Source organism: Balaenoptera borealis (genome assembly GCF_965194805.1).
Source record: "Balaenoptera borealis genome assembly, chromosome: 12".
Classification (NCBI taxonomy): Eukaryota; Metazoa; Chordata; class Mammalia; order Artiodactyla; family Balaenopteridae; genus Balaenoptera; species Balaenoptera borealis.
Window position 1 is genome coordinate 63,268,838 of NC_138869.1, and position 23,759 is coordinate 63,292,596.

At 37.4% G+C, this 23,759-nt stretch overlaps 1 protein-coding gene across 1 annotated transcript in view; it reads right to left on the reverse strand.

The window, feature by feature from the left end:
• The window catches only part of KHDRBS2 (KH RNA binding domain containing, signal transduction associated 2), a 699,319-nt gene that overhangs the window by 621,477 nt on the left and 54,083 nt on the right, over positions 1-23,759 (reverse strand). The gene's annotated exons all lie outside the window — the stretch shown is intronic.

Below are 23,759 nucleotides of genomic sequence, written 5' to 3' on the forward strand. Positions count from 1 at the left end.
AGATGGAATCTACTCCTGTGAAGACGTCATTTAGACTGCTGAAATGACAACAAAGGATTTGGAATATTACATAAGCTTAGTTGATAAAGCAGTGGCAGGTTTTGAGAAGATTTACTCCAATTTTGAAAGATTTTTCTACTGTGGGTAAAATGTTACAGAGAAATCATTCATGAAAGGAAGAGGCAATCAATATGGCAAACTTTACTGTTGTCTTATTTTAACAAATTGCAGCAACCAGCCCAACCTTCAGCAAGCACCACCCTAATCAGTCAGCAGCCATCAACATGGAGGCAAGAACCTCCACCAGCAAAAAGATTAGGACTTGCTGAAGGCTCAGGTAGCAGTAAAGTATTTTTTATAATTAAGTGTACATTTTCTTAGAGATAACACTATTGCCCACTTAATAGACTACAGTATAGTATAAACATAACTTATCTGCACTAGGAAACCAAAACATTCATTTCACACACTTTACTGTGATATTTGCTTTATTGTGGTAGTCTGGATCTGAACCCACAGTATCTCAAAGGTATGCAGGTATATTCTTTTGACCAAGCCATTGCCCAATTATGCAATTAAGGAAAGTGAGTTCAAAACAGGAGAATGTACCAGTCACTTTCGAACTGAAACAAAACATAATCTGAAACACACACACACACACACACACACACACACACACACCTGAAATTTATACAAACTTACTTGAAACAGGCACACATAACTGAAACCTGCACACCAGAATCCCAAAGACTACACTGTGCTCAATATTTTATCTAATTGTACCTCCTCAGACTGAGCCAGGAAAATAGATTCCTATTTTCTTTTGCTCTGTTTTTTTTTTCTGTTACTCTGTTTTTTATTCTGAAACTTTTTCTATCAAAATGTCTTATAAGAATCAGTTAGGTTGGAAGAATTTATGTCATTAAAACATACTACCCAAGGAAATCTACAGATTCAGTGCAATCCCTATCAAATTATCAATGGCATTTTCACAGAACTAGAACAAATAATTTTTAAATTTGTGTGTAAAAACAAAAGATCCCAAATAGCCAAAGCAATCTTGAGAAAGAAAAATGGAGAGGAGGAATCAGGTCCCCTGATTTCAGACTATACTACAAGGTTACAGTCATCAAAGCAGTATGGCACAAAAACAGATACATAGATCAATGGAACAGGATAGAGAACAGAAACAAACCTATGCACCTATGGTCCATTAATCTATGTAAAAGGAGGCAAGAATATACAATGGAGAAAAGACAGCCTCTTCAATAAGTGGTGCTGGGAAAACTGGACAGTTACATGTAAAAAAATGAGATTAGAATATTCTCTAACACCATACACAAAAATAAACTCAAAATGGATTAAAGACCTAAATGTAAGACCAGATACTATAAAACTATAAAACTCCTAGAGAAAAACACAGACAGAATGCTCTTTGATACAAATTGCAGCAATATTTTTTTTTGGAGTCATCTCCTAGATTAATGGAAACAAAAGCAAAAATAAACAAATGAGACCTAATTAAACTTAAAAGTTTTTGCACAGCAAAGGAAACCATAAACAAAACAAAAAGACAATCTACAGAATGGAAGAAAATATTTGCAAACCATGCAATCGATAAGGAATTAATTTCCAAAATATACAAATAGCTCATATAGCTTAGTATCAAAAAATACCAAACCCAATTAAAAAATGGGCAGAAGATCTAAATACACATTTTCCCAAAGCCATACAGATGGCTAACAGGTGCATGAAGAGATGTTTAGGATTGCTAATTATTAGAGCAATGCAAATCAAAACTACCATGAAGTATCACCTCATACCAGTCAGAATGGCCATCATAAAAAATCTACAAACAATAAATGCTGGAGAGGATGTGGAGAAAAGGGAATCCTCCTACATTGTTGGTGGGAATGCAGCCACTATGGAGAACAGTATGGAGGTTCCTTAAAAACTAACATGGAATTAGCATATGATCCAGCAATCCCACTCCTGGGCACATATCCGGAGAAAACTCTAATTCGAGAAGATACATGCACCTGAATGATCATAGCAGCACTATTTACAATAGCCAAGATATGGAAGCAACCTAAGTGTCCATCAACAGATGAATTGTTAAAGAAGATGTGAGATAGATAGATTAGATAGATAGATAGATAGATAGATACATAGACACATAGATAGAAGATAGATGTATATATATATGTGTGTACATATGTATATATATATGTATACATGCACACACAATGCAATATTACTCAGCCATAAAATAGAATGAAATAATGCTATTTGCAGCAACATGGATGGATCTAGAGACTATCATACTAAGTAAGTCAGACAAAGACAAATATTACATGACATCACTTATATGTGGAATCTAAAAAATAGTACAAATGAACTTATTTACAAAACAGAAATAGACTCACAGACATAGAAAACAAACTTACGGTTACCAAAGGGGAAGAGGGGGATAAACTGGAAGTTTGGGATTAACACACACACACTACTATATATAAAACAGATAAACAAGGACCTACTGTATAGCACAGGGAACTATATTCAATATCTTGTAATAACCTATAATGGAAAGAATCTGAAAAATATTCTTTTATACATATACATATATATGTATATATACATAAACTGAATCACTTTGCTGTACACCTAAACTAACACAATTTTGTATATCAACTATACTTCAATAAAAAAGAAACTAAAAAAATTAAAAGAATCAATTAGGTTGGTTTTAGCTTATAGTAACAGAAAACAAACTCAATTGAGTTTCAATAAGGAAATTGAGTATTTGATATATTAAGATATCAAGAATTAAAGCAAGCCAGCAGGGACTAGAGTCTACCAAGAAAGCAGAACTAGGTCACAGAGAACTTAATTTTCCCTGCTTTGCCACCAAACCAAAGAGAAACACTTAACAGTCCTGGCTCCTTGCCACATCTTACATAAAGAGAAAGAAACCCCTCTGGGAACCATGACCATAATCCTTCCTTTCAGTTTTATTGGAATATATTAGGTTGCCCACAGTTGCTAGGAAAGTGTCATATGATAACTGATTTAGATTAACTGAGATCCAGCCTTGAAGCTAGTGAGAAGAGTGGCTTCCTCATAAACGCAGAACTATGTGAAAGAGGCTCATATACCAGAGCAAGTTCTGGCTTCTCCTGGAAAGAAGACATAATGGGCTAGAGGCAACATCCCCACCCAACAGTCTCCTCCTCAGTCCCTCCACCTGTTATTGTCTCAATGTTTCTAGACTCCTGAAAGTCTAAAATGGGAATTTAATAGTTTCTCCAAAAGCTATCAATATCACAGAAACTGAAGATTCACTTTTTCATATCCAATCAATACAGTTAGCTGTTAAATTTTTAACATTTAAAAGAAACTTAATATATGGTGTCTTTAAGAACAGCATTGTTTTAAAAAATCTAGTCAACAGCAGTGACATATGACCAGAATCTAGCTTCCAGGTTGATAACTGCCTATAATCATCATGAAGTCAAGTCCTGTTGGATCTCCATGGGATCCTCAAAACACAGCACCTTTCTTCCATGCTCAGTTACAATCAAGAGGAGCACTAAATAAAGATGATAAAAAAGATCAAAATACCACCTTTTTTGATGGGGCCAGGTTGGAGAATTCAGTTTGAGTCCGTTAGTTAAATGTGCTTGTTAACCTACATGGAGCTTCACAAAGAGGTCCATCCCATGGGAAATCGATCTGGATGAAACAAGGGTGGATGGGCTGAGCATTCACAGGTTCATGAACAAGATCCGTGAGTCCACTTCCAGAGGCGGAGTCCACAGAGGTCCAGGGTTACACCACAGACTACCAGCAACGACAGCTGTTCCCTACCATGTGTACACTTTGTTATGCAGTGATCGCCAGGATAAAAACTTAGTTGGAAACATGTCAAATTATAATGCTGTACACCTGAAACTTATATAATTTTTAAAAAGTAAGTTGGAGATAAGTATTTTATATATAAGGAATTCACTGTGGATTAGATTATGTTCTAATGAACAAAACAAAGAATTCAATCATGACTCACACCATATACATGTAAGCATTGTAAATATTTAAAGACAGGTTTATCTCTTATATGACTACATAATTTTGGAGGCAGTTGGGTTTTTTTTAGAAATTATATATGTATTCCAAATCTCTAATTTTATGAATATAAAATAATGCATAAAACGCAGTTAAGTTAAATGTCTGGCTCAAAATAGTTTGACTGATAAATAGCAACATTAAGATTAGAGTCCCAGGTCACCAATCTCCTAAACTAGCTCCTATGGTTTGGAGAAAAAAGGTTCCAGATACAGACTGGATATGAATCCCAGTTTGCTACATACTAATTGGGTAACCTTGGGCAAGAGATTGGACTTCCCATAGGTCCTATTTCTCCCTGCGTGAAATATAGGTTTATTACTAACTACAACACATTTCTCTTGTGAAGACTAAGAAACTTGCATATGTAGAAGTCAATACAAGTGAATCAAATAATGTATTAATTCAGCAAACAAATATTTACTGAGCACTTTTTATATGCCATGTACTGGGGACACAATGAAATGCTTTTTAATTTAAAAACATTGTGTTAAAGTGAAAAGTGCTAGTTTCTAAAGTCTAACTCAATAGCCACATTCTGTTCGATAGAAAAAATAGACATTAATGTCATCAAAATCTTCAATGCTCCTTTGGCACCAACTGTCTCCTTCCCTGACCTGACACAAGAATGTTGTGTCTATTTTGTTTTATCCTTTTTTTCTCATTTCTCACTTTTAGAAAAGTCATAGATTTGCCTTTAGAAAAAAAAGAACAAAGTCTTTTTTGGTTATGAATCTCAAATGAATATGTTAGCACAGTTATTTTCAACCTACTCCAAAAAAAGTCATTTTTTGTGTCTTGATTTTAGTTCTTACATATTTTCTCAGAAGATATAGTGTCATTTTAATAAAGGAAAAGCACTTCATTAGACATAATATTTTTAGGTCATCAACTAAGAAAGGAACAAAATGAATAAGTTGATTAAATTACAAAAAAAAATTGTCTGGAAAGTTTGGAAGTTTCTTCTAAAGTTACAAAGACACTCCATGGTACTTACCCAAGTAAAATGAAAACTTATGTTCAAACAAACACCTATAAGAAAATATCTAGAGTGATTTATTCACTATTGCAGAAAACCGGACAAAATGTAGGCAAATGAATAAACAGGCTGTGATGCATCCATATCATGGAACACAACTCAGCAACAGAAAGGAACAAACTACCGATTCATGCAAAACAGGGATGGAACTTAAATGTGTTTTTCTAAATGAAAGAAACCAGAACCCAAAAGCTAATGCTGTATGTTCAACTTAGATGATATTCTCGATGACACAGAACTATAGGAATCAGTGTTTTACATGGTTTAAAATCAATTAAAAATGAAAATTTTAAAATCTCATACAAAGAAACAAATATGCCTCATAGGATATCAAATTTAATAACATAAACATAACCACACATAGAAATAATTCAAGCTACTTTAGATACAGTGTTCTCATAATCTGCCTTTCTTAGATATACAGTAGGAATAAAAAGAACTGCCAAGGGTCATCCTAAAATTAGAAATAAAACCCAGAAATGAATCGGGGTGGTCTTGAAACAAAAAGGGCAGCTTTACTGTTTGCAGGTTTGCAAACTGGGGATGTATAGCCTTGGGCTGTAGTAAGTACCTCCCTGGAGGTGAAGAGGCGGTGGGGCGTTTAAAGTCAAAACCCCAGAAGCCACCACTGGAAGACTCTAAGGGGGTGGGTGGTGACCTTTACAGCCTGGTCGCAAGTCCTCAGGGTGGGCTGTTACCCCGCTTTTTGTTGGGGATTTCCAAGCAGGAATCCTGGCAGAGGCAAGAGTTGCCGTGGCTTCCTCTGTGGGGTTTTTTGTTTTGTTTTGTTTTGAGGGCACAGAGCAGTGATGAAGCCCAGGTCTGCCCTCTTTGCAGGGCTGCATCTTGGTCTGGGCCCGGTTTTCTATCAATGTGGTCTTTCTTCAAGGGTATTTTCCTTTATTGTCACACAAGTAATTTTAACTTTGACTAGTAGGGCTTTTAAAATTAGTAGACAGTGACATCAGTGTAGAAATTCTGCAACTAGTTCATATACACTTAAGTACAGAGCAAATGAGTACATATACTGATGTTTGGGGAACCAGAACTTTCACTGTGGGAGGAGGCAGACACAGGCATGAAATGGGGGAATGGGGTGTGAACTCTGAATTGTTGGATTTGAATTACAACTGTGAAAATGATCTCCTGTTATTTCAATACACATAGACACACATGTATATATTCAAATATGTGTCTGATGCAGACATGTGCATGTATACACGTGTGCATTTCACAGCTATGTACCCTAAAAGTCACCCCAGTAACAATAAACAGACCCATCACCCTGAATTTTATTTCTAAAATAAATTAGAGAAAATCCTAATATTTTTAGAGAAATGTTTGATTCCAGGGTTCTAGTGGATAAAGTACAAAAAGTGAGCCACAAATGTCTTCTAGTGCACATGGCTCCTACTGGCCAAACTCGGGACGACTTGAATAGAAAGAGAACAATGGAAGGAACTGAGTATAAAATGGGAAACAGAAATTATTCATGAAATCACAAAAATACCCAAATACAAGTTTAAGAGGGAAGGGAAAGCTCTTATTTAAAGAAGATTTCAAGTTACTAAATGTAGAAAAAAATGACAGAATTATAAAAGAGCCAAAGTAATAAATGATTTATGCAATGATCATCAATGCATGCTAAGACCATCGGGTAAACGATTTGTAGTAATAGGATATGTATATATACAGTCCCAAACTACAGTCCCAGAGATTACTTATGAATTACAGTGGGGAAATATTATTTTAAATTAATATACCTGCAGCACCTTAATCAAGTGAAGAAACTTAGCAGAAGCAATAATGGGATGAATTGAAATCATGTGCCTTCTACTGTGATACCACGAGAAATTCACATCTCCTATGTAGTATTTTGCCAAAAAAGTTTAACCTGTATCTAATCATAAGTAGACCATCCAAAAAACGTAAGGATACAATAAGATAACTGAAATGAACTGTTAAACAAATTCAGTGTTATGAAAGACAAAGAAGGCAAGGGAACTCAGAATAAAGGGGGTTAAAGAGACATTTCAACCAAATGAAATACATGAGCCTTGATTCCATCCTACTCTTTTAAAATAAACTGTATGAATTACATACTATTGAATCAATGTTGAGTTTCTCTGTGTTGATAGTGGTACTGCCATGTAGAATGTCCTTGCTCTCAGGAGTACATGCTGCAGTGGTGAGGGGAGGGTAATTGTCTTGAGGTCAGTAACTTACCTTCAAATAGTTCACAAAAACACTTATACCCACACACGTTCTAACACACATATTCAGAGCACAAATCCAGATGACAGGTATATTTTTTCAACTTTTTAAACATATTATTTTAGAATAGATTTAGTGTAGAAAAGGTGTGAAGGTAGGACAGCTCCTATATATCATACACCCAGTTTCGCTCATTTTTTTAACTAACTTCTTCTATTAGTATAACACATTTGTCACCATTAATGCACCAAAACTGATTCACTATTATCAACTAAAATCCATGCTTTGATTCCTTAGTTTTTGCCTAATGTCCTTTTTCTGTTTCAGGATCCCATCCAGGACAGTACATTACATTTAGTTGTCGGTCTCCTTAGGCTTCTCCTGGTTGTGCTATTTTCTCAGATTTTCTTTCTTTCCTTGATGACCTTGACAGTTTTGAGAGGTACTAGTCAGATGTTTTGTAAAATACCCCCAGTTGGCATTTGCCTGATGTTTTCCTCATGATTAGAGTGGGGTGATATGTGTTAGGGTGAAATGACATTCTCATCACCTTATAACAAGAATACATACTATCAACAGAACTTACCTCGACTGATGTTGACCCTGATTACCCAGCTGAGGTAGCATCTGTCAGATTTCTTCACTGGGAAATTACTCTTTTCCTCCCTCCATACTGTGCTCTTTGGAAGGAAGTTATCATTCACAGCCCACACTTAAGAGAGGAGTTTGCTTCACTTCTTTCCTCCTTGAGGGCCAAGTATCTGCATAAACTATTTGGAATTCTCTTGCACAGGACATTCGTGTGTTTTCCCCATTTAATTATTTATCAATTATGTCAGTGTGGACTCACAGATATTTATTTTATATTTGGGGTTATAATCCAACACTGCTTCATTTATTTCTTTACTCAAATTGCTCCAGATTGCTGTTGGGAGTTCCCTCAATGGGCTCCTGTGTCATTTTGACATATTCCTGTCATTGTGGGCTTTTTTTTAAAAAGAACTTCCTTACTTTCTTGAACTACAAGATGATCAGGCTCACCTGCTATATATCCTGCCCCAGTCCTACAACAAGCAATTTCTCCAAGGACCCTGGTTTCTTTTATAATAAGCAGAAATGTATTAAAAAGCAGAATCTGGGTACTGAGTATGCTCACACTCTTGGGGTGTCACTTCTTCTAGGCTCAGCAGACAGAGCAAGGAAATACATGTGTGTATATTAATTGTGTATATACAACACATATAAAGCCATATACAATGGAATATTACTCAGCCAAAAAAAGAACAAAATAGTGCCATCTGCAGCAACATGGGTGGACCTAGTGATTATCATACTAAGTGAAGTAAGTCAGACAGAGAAAGACAAGTGCCCTACAATGTCACTTATATGTGGAATCTAAAATATGGCACAAAGGAACTTATTTATGAAACAGAAACAGAATCACAGTCATAGAGAACAGACTGGTGGTTGCCAAGGGGAAGGGGGCTGGGGGTAGGGATGGATTGGGAGTTTGGGATTAACAGATGCAAACTATTATATATAGTATGGATAAATAACAAGGTCTTACTGTATACCACAAGAAACTATATTCAATATCTTGTGAGAAACGATAATGGAAAAGAATATTTAGAAAAGAATATATATATGTATGATTGAATCACTCTGCTGTGCAGCAGAAATTAGCACAACATTGTAAATCAACTATAGTTCAATAAAAAATGTTTTAAAAGCCATCTATGTAATCTAACAGAATGTAACATCATATATACTATACCAAACATGCGTTCATACTATGGCTTCACCTGAATCTGTTGCCCTGGGATCATCCTGGCCATCTCCCCTCTCGTGTCTGCAGCCTCTCATCCAACAGCGAGCATCATGGTCCCATCCCCGCCCCCACAGACTGACCCCACAGTCCGATCCCAGCACACGACTGGTTTCAGAAGTGTGAACCTGTCTCCATCACACACCTTCATCAAGAGAACACAGCACTCGTGTGCAGTTGCTTCTGCCTTCGATCTTATAGGCTGCACTTGTGTCCAGTTACTTAGATCAGCACCTTTTCCCCTATATGGGTGTTTTTCTTGCTGTGTCTTTCTGTAGGTTTGACATATTTCAGAATAAAAAATTGTTGAAAGGATAAAGTAAAATCATCTTATTTCAGAAAATTTATAAAATAATAAAACCATAGGAACATGTTGCTAGGGGCCCTACCAGAGTCTTTGAAAAGAACATATAAAAGACAGACCCTGAAGCTTAAGCTTTGTTAACTTCTTAGTATCTTCATGGTAACTTTATGAGGAAAAACTAAAGATGAAGATGAGACTACACATCACATAGGATGCAAAAGAAGATGCTCATCAAGAATTAATAGAAAACCCCAATAACTGGTTTTTTTTTTTCCTTTTTTTTTTTTTTTTTCCCTATGACAAAAGTATAAGGTCATATATCTGAACTAAGAAGCTCTGCATAAATTTTAGGAAAGTGCTGAAGGCACTAAATAGTTCATCTGAAAATAGAAGGAAAAAATAAAATAAACTGGTTACTAAGTAAACCAGCTGAGGTTGGAAAATATATTTACACCTGTACTAGTACACACAATTCTGTGTGATTTTCTTCTAACAGTGCTGTTATCACGAATATGAATGTCGAAGGCAGGTATCTGTAACCAGAGAGGCAGCATGCCATCGTGGTTAAGAGCACAATCTCAGTCCCACCATTAACTAAGAATGTAACTTTAGATAAATTACTAAAATACTGTGTGTCTAATTTTTACTTGCAAATGGGGATGATGAAACGTTTGTTATGGTGTCTGGCATGTAGTTATTGCTCAAAAACTGTTAGCAATCATTATCATGATTATTTATCAATAGAATCTCAGATTTGGGAGCCAAGTGCAGCAGAAAGACAAAAACAGCCCTGACTACCAAAATTTTTAGTCACGTTATTCTTTTTTCTTGATGATCCCTTCTTCCCCACTTACTGAAATTAAAAATCAGAATACATTTTTGAGCAGGACTTCTCCACTCCTGACGTTCTGGGACGGTAGTATTTTGTTGTGGTTCTGGCATATTTAGCAGCATCCCTGGGCTCTACCTACCAGGTGCCAGTAGCAACCACCCCACCCCACCCGCCCACCCCCGCTGGGACAAATAAAAAGTCTCCAGACACAGTCAATGGCCCCTGGAGGGAACAGCACCCCCAGCTGAGAACCAAACCTCTAGAGGAATGGTAGTTACTGAATTTAAATAGGAGATAATAGAGCAAAGAAGAAAAGTCTGTTAAAAAGAGCGTTTTTTCTAGGAGTTAACAGACTAAATTTTATTCCAAAACAGAGTCAACCTCCATCGCACTGAAGAAAAAAGAAAACTACGTCTCTTTTATAAATCACATCCTCACAAGTAGAGAACCGAACAGTGCACTCTCTCTCAGAACCAGTGCCTTTCTTGTTTCTTTAAAGACATCTGCCCTTATGGCATCGACACGATTTAAAATCCAATCCAAAGCCGGCCTGCATGTTCGCTTACAGGACATGCTTCTTTGCTTTTATACACTCTGTCAGGTGCCACAACCGTAACCCTCACAGAATGATGAAAGATCTGGAAGAAGCAGTGTGTGTACTCAGATCATTTTTTCAGAAACACCTTTCCATTCTGTGAGCTATGCCTCAGTTCAGTCCCCAAGTCTGAAAGTAAAGGGAAGTGACACAGTGGCCGAAATACAAGATGCAGTGCTACCTGCATGGGCACAGACAAGTGGCTCTAGCAATACACATCTATATACAGCTTAGTTTTTTTAAGAAAATTTTAGTGTTTTTTAAGGTAGGAAACATTCAGTTTCTATGCGCTTCTACAATGGTCAGAGAATTCTTGGTAAAGATTGACATGATGCAGTTACAGGTACTTGTGGATCAACTTCAAATTTATATGTAAATATTACTCCAATATAGTAGTCTCTAAGACTCAGTAGCCTCAACATAGAAACCTAACGTGAAGACAATCCGGCTGCGAATCGGGCTTGAAAACCAACTGCAGAAGTGAGAGGTGATTATACTGAGAGGTCCACCCTCCAGAGTGGTCTTCTTAGATTTCACCTTTACTCTGAAGTGTAAGAAAAGCACAATGTTCAGCAGACTTGAAAATAAGACATAATAACTATCTGAAAAATAAAATTTAAAAAACACGCATTCTAATGGCATAGAAAAAAATTTACCTACCAGGAACAGAAGTGCTATAATAAGGGACTAATGGCAAAGTATGGACTTTGGGGTCAGACTCTGTGGGTTCAGACCTCACCTCTCAATGCATAATCCTTTTGGTCTTTGCATATAAAATAAAGATACCATTGCTGACCTCGCCAGACTGCTGGGAGGATGGGTTAGGAGGTAAGCAAAATGCCAGGTATGTAAAATGCTTGACACAACAGACGTTCACCAAATGGTAGTTGTGAGTCTAGCAGATGACGGAAGTCTCCTATGCACAGTGCACTAAGAATCCATTACAGTTTTTTGAATACCTTTTTCGAGTTTTTGAAAGTATTCCATGTATTCTTTTCCCCTTTAATCAATTAGTGTGATAAATTATATGAATCGTTAACTTCTAATTTATGAATCACACTGTCATTCCTGGAACAAAACAGAAACAAAACATTCTTTGTTCCTGTCACCTGCTATTTTTCTTTTAATTGGGGTATAGTTGCTTTACAATGTTGTCTTAGGTTCTGCTGTACAATGAAGAGAATCAGCTATATGTATACATATATCCCCTCCCTCCCACCCCCATATGTCACCAGAGAGCACCAAGCTGAGCTCCTTGTGCTATACAGCAGGTTCCCAAGGCTATCTGTATTACACATGGTAGTGTATATATTTCAATCCCAATCTCCCAACTCATCCCACCTCCCCTTCCCCCCCACCTTGTCTGCATGTCCATATTCTACGTCTGTGTCTCTATTCCTGCCCTACAAATAGGTTCATCTGTACCATTTCCCTAGATTCCGCATATATGCGTTAATATACAATATTAGTTTTGCTCTTTCTGACTTACTTCACTCTGTGTGACAGATTGTAGGTCCATCCACATCTCTACAAGTGACCCAATTTCATTCCTTTTTATGGCTGAGTAATATTCTATTGTATATATCAATATGCACCGCATCTTCTTTATCCGTTCATCTGTCGATGGACACTTAGGTTGCTTCCATGTCCTGGCTATTCTAATTAGTGCTGCAAAAATATTGGGGTGCATGTGTCCTTTTCAATTATGGTTTTCTCTGGTTATATACCCAGTACTGGGACTGCTGTGTCATATGGTAGTTCTATTTTTAGTTTTCTAAGGAACTGCCATACTGTTCTCTATAGTGGCATTATCAATTTACATTCCCACAAAGAGTGGAAGAGGATTCCCTTTTGGCCACACCGTCTCCAACATTTAATGTTTATAGATTTTCTAATGATGCCCATTCTAACTGGTGTGAGGTAAGACGTCACTGTAGTTTTGATTAGCATTTCTCTTATTATTAGTAATGTTGAGCATCTTTTGATGTGCCACTTTGCCATCTGTATGTCTTCTTTGGTGAAATGACTATTTAGGACTTCTGACCATTTTTGATTGGGTTGTTTGTTTTTCTCATGTTGAGTTGCATGAGCTGTATGTATATTTTGGGCATTAATCTCTCATCAGTTGCTGCATTTGCAAATATTTTCTCCCATTCTGAGGGTTTTCTTTTCCTCTCATTTATGGTTTTCTTTACTGTGCAAAAGCTATTAAGTTTAATTAGGTCCCAGTTGTTTATTTTTGTTTTCATTTTCATTACTTTAGGAGGTGGGTCAAAAAAGATCTTGCTGTGATTTATCTCAAAGAGTGCTCTTCCTATGTTTCCTCTGTTTTATAGTGTCTGATTTTACATTTAGGTCTTTAATCCATTTTGAGTTTATTTTTGTGTATGGTGTTATGAAGTATTCTAATTTCATTCTTTTACATGGAGCTGTCCAGTTTTGGCAGCACCACTTACTGAAGAGGCTGTCTTTTCTTCATTGTATATTCTTGCCTCCTTTATCAAAGATAAGGTGACCATATGTGCATGGGTTTATCCCTGGGCTTTCTATCCTGTTCCACTGATCTATATTTCTGTTTCTGTGTCAGTACCATACTGTCTTGATGACTGTAGCTTTGTAGTATAGTCTGAAGTCAGGGAGCTCGATTCCTCCAGCTCTGTTTTTCTTTCTCAAGATTGCTTTGGCTATTCGGGGTCTTTTGTGTTTCCATATAAATTGTAAAAATTTTCCTTCTAATTCTGTGAAAAATGGCATTGGTAATTTGATAGGGACTGCCCTGAATCGGTAGATTGCTTTGGGTAGTATAGTCATTTTCATAATACACGATTCTTCCAATCCAAGAATGTGGTATATCTCTCCATCTGTTTGTGTCATTTTTATTTCTTTCATCAGTGTTTTATAGTTTTCTGAATACAGGTGTTTTACCTCCTTAGGTAGGTTTATTCCTAGGTATTTTATTCTTTTTGTTGCAGTGGTGTATGGGATTGTTTCTTGAATTTCTCTTTCTGATCTTTCGTTGTTAGTGCATAGAAATTCATGAGATTGCTCTGCATTAATTTTGTATCCTGCAACTTTACCAAATTCATTGATTGGCTACAGAAAATTTCTGGTAGCATCTTTAGGATCTTCTATGTATAATATCATGTCATCTGCAAACAGTGACAGTTCTACTTTTTTTCCAATTTGGATTCCTTTTCTTTCTTTTTCTTCTCTGATTGCCATAGCTAGGACTTCCAAAACTATGTTCAATAATAGTGGTGAGAGTGGACATCCTTGTCTTATTCCTGATTTTAGAGATAATGCTTTCAGCTTTTCACCATTGACCTGTTGGCTGTAGGTTTGTTTTATATGGCCTTTATTATGTTGAGGTATGTTTCCTCTATGCCCATATTCTGGAGAGTTTTTATCATAAATGGGTGTTGAATTTTGTCAAAAGCTTTTTCTGCATCTATTGAGATGATCATATAGCTTTTATTCTTTAATTTGTCAATATGGTGTTATCACATTGATTGATTTGCATATATTGAAGAATACTTGCATGCCTGGGATAAGTCTCACTTGATCATGCTGTATGATCCTTTTAATGTGTTGTTGGATTCAGTTTGCTAGAATTTCGTTGAGGATTTCTGCAACGATGTTCATCAGTGATATTGGTCTGTAATTTTCTTTTTTTCTGACATCTTTGTCTGGTTTTGGTATCAGGGTGATTGTGCCTTTGTAGAATGAGCTTGGGAGTGTTCCTTGCTCTGTAAGTTTCTGGAAGAATTTGAGAAGGATGGGTGTTAGCTCCTCTCTAAATGTTTGATAGAATTCACCTGTGAAGCCATTTCATCCTGGACTTTTGTTTGTTAGGAGTTTTTTAATCACAGTTTCAATTTCATTACTTGTGACTGGTCTGGTCATATTTTCTATTTCTTCTAGTTCAATCTTGGAAGGTTGTAGCTTTCTAAAAATTTGTCCATTTCTTCCAGGTTGTCCATTTTATTGGCATATAGCTGCTTGTAGTAGTCACTTATGATCCTTTGTATTTCTGCAGTGTCAGTTGTAATTTCTCCTTTTTCACTTTTAATGTTATTGATTTGAATATTCTCCCGTTTTTTGTCTTGATGAGTCTGATTTATCAATTTTGTTTATCTTCTCAAAGAACCAGCTTTTAGTTTAATTGATTTTTGCTATTGTTTTCTTCCTTTCTATTTCATTTAATCCTCCTCCGATTTTTATGATTTCTTTCCATATACTAACTTTCGGTTTTGTTTGTTCTTCTTTCTCTAGTTGCTTTAGGTGTAAGATTAGGTTGTTTATTTGAGATTTTTCTTGTTTCTTGAGGTAGGATTGTATTGCTATAAACTTCCCTGTTAGAACTGCTTTTGCTGCATCCCATATGCTTTGGGTCATCATGTTTCCATTGTCATTTCTAGGTATTGTTTCATTTCCTCTTTGATTTCTTCAGTGATCTCTTGGTTATTTAGTACCATATTGTTTAGCCTCCAGGTGTTTGTATTTTTTACAGTTTGTTTTTTCATTAATTGATATCTAGTCTTATAGTGTTGTGGTCAGAAAAGATACTTGATACAATTTCAATTTTCTTAAATTTACCAAGGTTCGATTTGTGAAACAAGAAGTGATCTATCCTGGAGAATGTTCCATGTGCACTTGAGAAGAAAGTGTATTCTGTTGTTTTTGGATGGAATGTCCTAGAAATATCAATTAAGTATATTGGTCTTTTGTGTCACTTAAAGCTTGTGCTTCCTTATTTCTTTTCTGCCTGAATGATCTGTCCATTGGTGTATGTGGGGTGTTAAAGTCCCTCATTGTTACTGTGTTACTGTCAATTTCCCCTTTTATGGCTGTTAGCATTTGCCTCATGTACTGAAGTGCTCCTATGTTGGGTGCATAAATATTTACAGTTGTTATATCTTCTTCTTGGATTGATCCCTTGATCATTATGCAGTGTCCTTCCTTGTCTCTTGTAAGTCTTTACTTTAAAGTCTAGTTTATCTGATATGAGAATTGCTACTCCAGCTTTCTTTTGATTTCCATTTGCATGGAATATCTTTTTCCGTCCTCTCACTCTCAGTCTGTATGTGTTTCTAGGTCTGAAGTGGGTGTCTTGTAGACAGTATATACACGGGTTTTGTTTTTGTATCCATTCAGTCAGTCTGTGTCTTTTGATTGGAACATTTAATCCATTTACATTTAAGGTAGTTATCGATATGTATGTTCCTATTACCTTCTTCCTTATTGTTTTGGGTTAGTTTTTGTAGGTCTTTTTCTTCTCTTGTGTTCCTGCCTAAAGAAGTTCCTTTAGCATTTGTTGTAAAGCTGGTTTGGCAGTGCTGAATTCTCTTACATTTTGCTTGTCTGTAAAGCTTTTGATTTCTCCATCAAATCTGGATGAGATCCTTCATGGGTAATCTTGGTTGTAGGTTCTTCCATTTCCTTACTTTAAATATTTCCTACCACTCCCTTCTGGCCTGCAGAGTTTCTGTTGAAAAATCAGCTAATGACCTTATGGGGATTCCCTTGTATGTTATTTTTTGTTTCCCTTGATGCTTTTAACATTTTTTCTTTGAATTTAATTTTTGTTAGTTTGATTAATATGTGTCTCGGCATGTTTCTCCTTGGATTTATTCTGTATGGGACTCTCTGCACTTCCTGACTTGATTGACTATTTCCTTTCCCATGTTAGGGAACTTTTCAAGTATAATCTCTTCAAATATTTTCTCAGACCCTTTCTTTTTCAATTCTTCTTCTGGGATGCATATAATCCAAATGTTGGTGTGCTTAATGTTGTCCCAGATGTCTCTCAGACTGTCCTCATTTCTTTTCATTCTTTTTTTTCTTTATTCTGCTCCTCAGCAGTTATTTCCACCATTCTATCTTCCAGGTCACTTATTAGTTCTTCTGCCTCAGATATTCTGCTATTGATTCCTTCTGGTGTAGTTTTCGTTTCTATTATTTTGCTGTTCAACACTGTTTGTTCCTTAGTTCTTCTAGGTCCTTGTTAAACATTATTCATATTTTCTCGCTCTATGCCTCCATTCTATTTCTGATATTTTGGATCATCTTTACTATCATTACTCTGAATTCTTTTTCAGGTAGGTTGCCTATTTCCTCTTCATTTATTTGGTCTTCTAGATTTGTACCTTGCTCCTTTATCTGTAATGTATTTTTTGTCATCATTTTTTTTTTTTTTTTTTGATAGGAGGGGCTGTGTTACTGGTGGGGTTGTGTCGCTAGTTGTTTGGGCATAGGCATCCAGCACTGGATTTTGCAGGCAGTTGGGTGAAGCCAGGTCTTGGTATCGAGATGAGGACCTCCGGGAGAACTTCATATACCAGGAATATTAATATTCCCTGGGACCTGAAGTTCTCTGTTAGTCCAGGAGCTTGGACTCGGCGCTCCCACCACAGGACCTCAGGTGCAATCTCAGGTCTGAGAACCAAGACCCGGCAAGCCACATGACACAGCAAAATTTAAAAAAAGCAACAAACAGAAAAGAGCTGAAAAATAACAAACAATAGAAAACAAAATAAGAAGCGACCTTCAAGATGGTGGAGGAGTAAGACGTGGAGATCACCTTCCTCCCCATAAGTATATCAAGAATACATCTGCATGTGGAACAACTCCTACAGGACACCTACTGAACGCTGGCAGAAGACCTCAGACTTCCAAATAGGCCAGAAAATCCCCACGAACCTGGGTAGGGCGAAAAAAAAAAAAAAAAGAGAGAGACAAAGGAATAGGGACTAGACCTGTGCCTCTGGGGGGGAGCTATGAAGGAGGTAAATTTCCATACACTAGGAAGCCCCCTCACTGGCTCAGAAGGGGAGGGGTGAGCTTTGGAGCCACAGAAAAGAGTGCAGCAATATGGGTGTAGAGGGGAAAGCAGAGAGATTCCCACACAGAGAATCAGTGCTGACCAGCACTCACCAGCCTGAGATGCTTGTCTGCTCCCCTGCCAGGGCAGGTGAAGGCTGCAAGCTGAGGCTCAGGCTTCAGAGGTCAGAGCCCAGGGAGAGGACTGGGGTTGGCTACATGAAGACAGCCTGAAAGGGGCTAGTGTGCCACAGCTAGCAGGGAGGGAGTCCAGGAAAAAGTCTGGACCTGTCTAATAGGCAAGAGACCATTGTTTCGGGGTGTGCAATGAGAGGTGCTTCCTGATCCATTTGCCCACAGACAGCAGAGCACCACCTAAGCAAGCTCCAGAGATGGGCGCAAGCTGCGGCTATCATCTCAGACCCCAGAGGCAGGCACGGATCTCTACCGCTACCACTGCCACCGCTGCCACAAAGGGTCCTGTGTGCAAGTGCAGGTCACTACCCACACCCTCTTGGGAGTTTGTGCAGCAAGCTACTGCCAGGGTCTTGTGATCCAGGGCCAACTTCCCCAGGAGAACACAAAGCATGTCTCAGGCTGTTGCAACTTCATGCCAGCCTCTGCCACCGCAGACACTCCCAGTTGTGACTACCATACCCCTCCCTCTCCCTGGCCTGAGTAAGAAAGCCCTAATCAGCCATTGTTTTAAACCCTTCCTGTCTGGTTAGGGAACAGACGCCTTGTAGGGCGGTCTACAAGCAGAGGTGGGGCCAAAACCAAAGCTGAACCGCAGGAGCTGTGTGAACAAAGAAGAGAAAGAGAAATGTCTCCGTGCAGCCTCAGGAGCAGTGGATTAAATCCCTGAAGTTGGCTTGGTAAACTCTGCATCTGTGGAATACCTGAACAGACAACGATTGTTCCCAAAGTTGAGGCAGTGGACTTTGGGGGCAACTGTGGACTTGGAGTTCGCTTTCTGTGTTTGATTTGTTTTTGGTTTTATGTTTATCTTAGTTTAGTTTTTAGTGTTTGTTTTCATTTGTGGGTTTCTTTATTGGTTTGGTTGCTCTCTTCCTTTTTTTTTTTCTTTTTGTGAGTGTGTCTGTTTCTTTGTGTGATTTTGTCTGTTCAGTTTTGCTTTTACCATTTGGTTTAGGGTTCTGTCTGTTCGTTTTTTTTCTTCCTTTTCTTCTGTGTTGTGCAGCTGGCAGGGTCTTGGTGCTCCAGCCGGGTGTAGGGCCTGAGCCCCCGAGGTGGGAGAGCTGAGTCCAGGACGTTGGACCACCAGAGGCCTACCCACCCCACGTAATATTAATCAGCAAGAGCTCTCCCAGAGATCTCTGTCTCAACACTAAGACCCAGCTCCACCCAAAGGACAGCAACCTCCAGTGCTGGACGCCCCATGCCAACAACTACCAAGACAAGAACACAACCCCACGCATTAGCAGACAGGATGCCTAAACTCATACTGATTTCACAGACACCCCAAAACACAGCAACAGACGTGGCCCTGCCCACCAGTGGGACAAGATCCAGCCCCACCCACCAGAACACACACACCAGTCACCCCCACCAGGAAGTCTACACAAGCCACCAAATCAACCTCACCCATTGGGCGCAGACACCAGAAGTAAGAGGAACTATGAACCTGCAGCCTGCAAAAAGAAGACCCCAAACACAGTAAGTTAAACAAAATGGGAAGACAGAAAAAATATGCAGCACATGAACGAGCAAGGTAAAAACCCACTAGACCAAGCAAATGAAGAGGAAATAGGCAGTCTACCTGAAAAAGAATTAAGAGTAATGATAGTAAAGATGATCCAAAATATTGGAAATAGAATGGAGAAAATACGAGAAATATTTAACAAGGACCTAGAAGAACTAAAGAGCAAACAAACAATGATGAACAAAACAATAAATGAAATTAAAAATACTCTAGAAGGAATCAATAGCAGAATAACAGGCAGAAGAATAAGTGACCTGGAATAAGTGACCTGGAAGACAGAAAGGAAATAACTGCTACAGAGCAGAATAAAAAAAAATAGAATGAGAAGAATTGAGGACAGTCTCAGAGACCTCTGGGACAACATTAAGCATACCAACATTCAAATTATAGGGGTCCCAGAAGAAGAAGAGAAAAAGAAAGGGTCTGAGAAAATAACTGAAGAGATTATGCTCAAAAACTTCCCTAACTTGGGAAAGGAAATAGTCAATAGAGTCCAGAAAGTGCAGAGACTACCATATAGGATAAACCCAAGGAGAAACATGCCAAGACACATATTAATCAAACTATCAAAACTTAACTACAAAGAAAAAATACTAAAAGCAGCAAGGGAAAATCAACAAATAACATACAAGGGAATCCCCGGAAAGTTAACAGCTGCTCTTTCAGCAGAAACTCAGCAAGCCAGAAAGGAGTAGCAGGACATATTTAAACTTATGAAAGGGAAAAACCTACAACCAAGATTACTCTACCCTGCAAGGATCTCATTCAGATTTGACAGAGAAATCAAGTTTTACAGACATGCAAAAATTAAGAGAATTCAGCACCACCAAACCAGCTTTACCACAAATGCTGAAGGAACTTCTCTAGGCAGAAAACATAAGAGGAGAAAAAGACCTACAAAAAGAAACCCAAAACAATTAAGAAAATGGTAATAGGAACATACATATTGATAACTACCTTAAATGTAAATGGATTAAATGCTCCAACCAAAAGACACAGACTGGCTGAGGGAATATGAAAACAAGACCCATATATATGCTGTCTACAAGAGACCCATTTCAGACCTAGAAACACATACAGACTAAAAGTGAGGGAATGGAAAAAGATATTCCACGTAAATGGAAATCAAAAGAAAGCTGGAGTACCAATTCTCATATTAGACAAAATAGGACACAAGAGACAAAGAAGGACACTACATAATGATCAAAGGATCAAGCCAAGAAGAAAATATATCAATGAATTTGGTAAAGTAGCAGGATACAAAATTAATGCACAGAAATCTCTTGCATTCCTATACACTAACAATGGAGAATCGGAAAAAGAAATTAAGCAAACACTCCCATTTACCATTGCAACAAAAAGAATAAAATACCTAGGAATAAACCTACCTAAGGACACAAAAGACCTGTACTCAGAAAACTATAAGATGCTGATGAAAGAAATCAAAGATGACACAAACAGATGGAGAGATATACCATGTTCTTGGATTGGAAGAATCAACATTGTGAAAATGACTATACTACCCAAAGCAATCTACAGATTCAGTGCAGTCCCTATCAAACTACCAATGGCATTTTTCACAGAACTAGAACAAAAAATTTTACACTCTGTATGGGAACACAAAAGACCCCAAAGCAATCTTGAGAAGGAAAAACGGAGCTGGAGGAATAAGGCTCCCTGACTTCAGATTATACTACAGAGCTACAGTAATCAAGACAGTATGGTACTGGCACAAAAACAGAAATATAGATCAGCAGAACAGGATAGAAAGCCCAGAGATAAACCCACGCACATATGGTCACCTTATCTTTGACAAAGGAGGCAAGAATATACAATGGAGAAAAGACAGCCTCTTCAATAAGTGGTGCTGGGAAAACTGGACAGCTACATGTAAAAGAATGAAATTAGAATCCTTCCTCACACCATACACAAAAATAAACTCAAAATGGATTAAAGACCTAAATGTAAGGCCAGACACTGTCAAACTCTTAGAGGAAAACATAGGCAGAACACTCTACGACATAAATCACAGCAAGATCCTTTCTGACCCAGCCCCTAGAGAAATGGAAATAAAAACACAAATAAACAAATGGGACCTAATGAAACTTAAAAGCTTTTGCACAGCAAAGGAAATCATAAACAAGACGAAAAGAAAACACTCAGAATGGGAGAAAATATTTGCAAACAAAGCAACTGACGGAGGATTAATCTCCAAAGTATTCAAGCAGCTCATGCAGCTCAATATCAAAAAAACAAAGAACCCAATCAAAAAATGGGCAGGCCTAAATAGACATTTCTCCAAAGAAGATATACAGATTGCCAACAAACACAAGAAAGGAAGCTCAACCTCACTAATCATTAGAGAAATGCAAATCAAAACTACAATGAGGTATCACCTCACACCAGTCAGAATGGACATCATCAAAAAATCTACAAACAATAAATGCTGGAGAAAGTGTGGAGAAAAGGGAACCCTCTTGCACTGTTGGTGGGAATGTAAATTGATACTGCCACTATGGAGAACAGTGTTGAGATTCCTTAAAAAACTAAAATTAAAACTACCATATGACCCAGCAATCCCACTACTGGGCATATACCCTGAGAAAACCATAATTCAAAAAGAGACATGTACCACAATGTTCTTTGCAGCACTATTTACAATAACCAGGACATGGAAGCAACCTAAATGTTCAACAATAGATGAATGGATAAAGAATATGTGGCACATATATACAACGGAATATTACTCAGTCACAAAAAGAAACAAAATTGAGTTATTTGTAGTGAGTTGGATGGATGTAGAGTCTGTCATACAGAGTGAAGTCAGAAAGGGAAAAACAAATACCGTACGCTAAAGCATATATACGGAATCTAAAAAAAAAAAAAAAAAAGGTTCGGATGAACCTAATGGTAGGACAGGAATAAACACGCAGACATAGAGAATGGACTTGAAGACACAGGGCAGGGGTGGGAGGGTAAGCTGGGATGAAGTAAGAGAGTAGCATTGACATGTATACACGACCAAATGTAAAATAGCTAGCGAGTGGTAAGCAGCTGCATATCACAGGGAGATCAGCTCGGTTCTTTGTGACCACCTAGAAGGGTGGGATAGGGAGGGTGGGAGGGAGGCACAAGAGGGAGGGGATATGGGGTTATATGTATACATATAGCTGATTAACTTTGTTGTACAGCAGAAACTAACACATCATTGTAAAGCAATTATACTCCAATAAAGATGTTAAAAGAAAAAAAAAAAGCTAAAAGGCAAGACAAGCTTTTATTTCACATTCTTTTACATGGGTAAGACTTTTCTATTTTCCTTTAGACTCCTCTCTTGACTTCTGAAGTTACTCCACATACAACTTTAAGAGAAAAGAGAAACCATTAGTTATTTACCTTCAGCATTTATTCATGACTTCATTCCAAAAATATTTACTGACCTCTAAGTAAGTGCCATGTGGAGACTAAGCCCTGGACAAGGAGATGGAATATGAAGAAAGCAGCTCCTGCAGAGGAGAAGCTTTACAAATCCAGATGTACGTAAAAGTTTCCAGTACAGAGTGGTATGTTCTGAGCTTGTATACTGATTGTTAAAATGGCGAATGCATCTGTACTGATTAACAAGTAGACAAAAAGATTATTTAAAACCTTGCAGAGTCAGGATACAAGCCCCAAATGCCTGGAAGAGCTCACACTGTTAACCAATATAATACTCAGCCTCTCATTGGTCCTGAAGTTCCACCTAATTAAACCTTACATTCCATTGAATAATTTTTGTGCCTTTATCTATAACTAGACATTGAATATGAGTCTCATATATTTTGTAAGGCTTAGAAATAATTTGGTTGTAATTGATTTAGTTCAACAAAAACACCATGAACAATATCATTGCTGCTGAGAGAAATTTTCCAGTAATTAAGGTTACAAGTCACTTAATAATGACCAATTTGAGAGAAGAGTCTGATCCTATGTCAAATCATGACCCAGGGAAGGTATCCTTTAGCTTGGGAAAGCTGCTTTAAATAAAAGATGACATCAAAACAACATTTTAAAATTAAAAAAACAAATAAAAATAAACAAAATAAAATTAGAAAAATAAAAATATATTAGAAAAAATAACAAGAAAAATGAAACAACAAAACACAATCACCACAGCAAATAAAAAAAGAAAAAAGAAGAGAATAAAAATTAAAGTTTAAAAAAATGAAAATAAATAAAAATCAAAAAATTAAAAAAAAAAATTCCCTGGTGCCTCCACTCTCAGTGTCCTTGCCCCCATGGTGAGC